This window comes from Hydra viridissima, unplaced genomic scaffold (assembly GCF_058129835.1).
Source record: "Hydra viridissima isolate aposymbiotic clone 2 unplaced genomic scaffold, HvirCarnegie_v1 scaffold_3, whole genome shotgun sequence".
NCBI lineage: Eukaryota > Metazoa > Cnidaria > Hydrozoa > Anthoathecata > Hydridae > Hydra > Hydra viridissima.
In genome coordinates, this window is record NW_028324302.1 from 394,743 (window position 1) to 398,081 (window position 3,339).

The 3,339-nt window shown below is 28.3% G+C and overlaps 1 non-coding gene across 1 annotated transcript; it reads right to left on the minus strand.

Annotated features, from left to right (window-relative positions):
• Nucleotides 1-1,180: 1,180 nt before the first annotated feature.
• Trnaa-ugc (transfer RNA alanine (anticodon UGC)) lies at nt 1,181-1,252 on the minus strand. Its single transcript has one exon. It is a non-coding gene; the product is annotated as a tRNA-Ala (tRNA).
• Nucleotides 1,253-3,339: the final 2,087 nt, after the last annotated feature.

Here is a 3,339-nt window from a genome sequence, read left to right on the forward strand (position 1 = left end):
CTTCATCATTTCCACATGATTTAGAAGATTTATTTAAAGGAAACAATCCAGATAGAATAACGAATCTAAATTTTTTAAAATATATTAGAAATTATAATGCGTGTATTTCTTTTGCTTCATTTGAAGCTAATGTAGTTCAACCCATGAATTATGGGCCGCCATGTTTTAGATAATGTAGTCAAGTTTTTCATCGTATAGATAATCTAAGACCAAGTTAAGATGTTCCGCCTACATATTGTCAACTATACATCTATGATCCACTTGCAGCAGTATATTTTAGAATGCAACAACGTGGTATTGATCTTTGCTTAAATGATTTAATGTTTTGATTGCAAGCTATTATAAGTGAAGAAAACCCATTTGCTCTTGCATTAAAAAACATGGCTGAAGTGGAAGATGAAGAAATTCGTCGAGCAGCTCTAGAAGGTCGCTCAGTGTCAGTTTTAGAAATGTCTTTACTTGAAGGGCAAGATAGACGTCGTTATAATTTCCCTTCACATAATGAAGTTGCAGTTGTATTTGTTGGTGAAGATGGTGCACCACCTGCTTCCAGGGAAGTTGTTATTTACACAAGAGGTCATCCTCTTAAAACTATATCAAGTATGTCTTCCAACTTAGATCCTATGGTTTATCCTCTAATTTTTATCTTTTTTCTTACTTTAGACAACTTTAGGGAGGAAATGAGGGGAATAGGTGAAAAAAATATATAATTATATATTCATTTATACTAGATAGAGTTGAGTTTACTCATGACTAACAGAAAAGCTTTTAATACTCAGTTAAAGAATAAATTGGTTTTAAATTGTGGCGACTTAAAACGACAACATGTTTTTGATGCAAAATCTTACAAAAAAAAATGTTGTGTTATAAAAATGTTTATTACCAAAAAACACGGATTTAAAGGAAAGTATGTTGATAGAAGTGCCAGATCCTTTGATATTATTTCTAAATTCCTCATATGACTGATTAATAGAAAGGGAACAAAGCATATTGCATTTACAGCTGTAGGTGCTGGGAAAGACTTTACGAAAGCAAATAATATTTTTGAAAGTTATATGAACTCATATTATATGTCTGATTGACATTTTAAAGTTTATACTGTTAGTTCTTGATTAAAATGATTTTCAGATCTTTTTTTAATAAAGTAAATTAAAACTAATCACTATTAATTAAAACTAAGTGGAGGAGCGGGGTTTCGAACCCCGGGCCTCTCGCATGCAAAGCGAGCGCTCTACCACTGAGCTACACCCCCTTCATACAAATGATAAAAATAAATTAAAAATTTTGATTAAATCATTTTGTTAAAAAAAAAAAAAAAAAAAAAAAAAATGGAATTATTTTACATTAAAAACAATTAAATTGGTTTAAAATAAGCTACTTTTTATAAATCATGGATAAAATCCATTTACTTAAGATTAATTTTATTTTGCTAATTACAAATCTTGATCTGTTACATTACAAAATATAACAGATTGTAACATGTCTAATTGTAACATGTTAGATTAGAGAGCAGACGGGGGCTTGTTGGCTACAGTTTCAGTTTTTGAGCTCTGTGCATTTCAGGGTGAACTTTCTTGAGGATATCAAATTGCAGTTCAAAAGAATATAAATTTGGTAAAGCTTTTATTACTTTGTTTATCTTTAACAGAAAAATAATTCTTCAAATCTTTAAATTTCGAAGATAAATGTATTTTTATATATAAAGAATATAATCGTGTAAACTTTTACTAAAAAATCCATCTTCTAAGCTTATATAAACTTACAAATGATTTTTGTTCAAAGTAATAGTAATACTTCACAATCTTCCAATTCCATTAGATCCTTTTTCTACTTATTCATATACTATTCTTTGTTCATCTTTGATCAATTCATTCTATCTAGTAAAGTAAATAATTCTACATCTATTTATTGCTATGATGCAACGCCATTTATGCTCTATTATAGCAAGCAAAAACTATGTTTCCCTTACAATTAAATCTCCAAGACATAAATATAGATGAACAAAAGTTATATTTTTTTCAGGTTAAAATGCTTCAAGTATTCTAGTATTGCCGTCTTCATATAAACTTCATTCTACACTTCAAATTTATGCGAAAAAATATTACTTTAAATTAGATCCATTCATTTTCCCGTCTTTGTAAAGTTATGTTTACACAAATGTTTTCCAAAAACCATGTTTCATGGTTTTCCAAAACCATAAAGCATGGTTTTTAGAAAAACTCTTTTTCAATCAGAACATATTAATGTAAAGAATACCTTTGAAGAAAAAATTGAGAAATATAGCAAGCTTTTTTTATGATAATGAGGTTATATTGCAAACAGGTATGTTTCTCCACTTATTGAGACAACACTAAAATGAAAGAAGCACCTATGTGATATTGATTTTAACTTTTTTGAGTCAGGATCAGATTTTCTAGATCCTAAAGAACTATAATCAGAAATTTAAAATCTTCTCTCTTTTAACGATGAGTTATCAGAGAAGCAGAATAAACGTATGGTTTATTACACTGGTTAATAGAAAAGTAACGTGGATTTTATCTATCATGCTGAAAAAGATTTTAAACTTCCAAAACAAGCAGTACGTGAAAATGCAAATTTTGCTTGTCTATTTTCACAAGATGAAGAAAGTATAAACCATATGTTATAATCATGTTAGTCGAGACGTGCCAATTATTGAACTTAAAAGATTTTGTAAAACGACTTGGAGGAAACTACATGGATTTATAGTAAAAAATCAAACAAGTAATGTAACAAATGGAAAGTGTGGATATGGATTTGATACCTTCTTTTTTTTACAATGTTGTTTTAGTGAGCAACAAAAAGTTAGGTACATTTATAAAAATAGAACACTATAAAATCTTAGAAATCATAAAAGTTTTTAATTGCACTATTGCTAAATTGGTTAATAATGCGTCATATAAAGAAAGAATGCAAATAGTATTGTCAGATAATAAGACACAATTTATAACTAAATTTAATCCTCACTATTGCTAGACAAAAATAAAAAATATAAATGGGCGTTAGTTAACTTGGAAAAGTACGACTCATTTTCTGACATTGACTTTACAAATAAACTACTTTAAGCATTCATCACATGGTGAAGTATCACTTAATGTCATTTACAGTGGGTGCAAAAAGTATCCGACACAAAGGAAAAACTTTACTTAATTAAAGTCTATTCAACAAAATAACATTATCAACCATTATTTTAATGTTATTTTACATGGGAAATACAAATATCATACCAAAACAACAATACCATTAAATGTTGACTTGATAATTGTAATTTTGTAAATGTTAAGGTTCAAAAAGTATCCAACACATTGTAAAAAATTTACT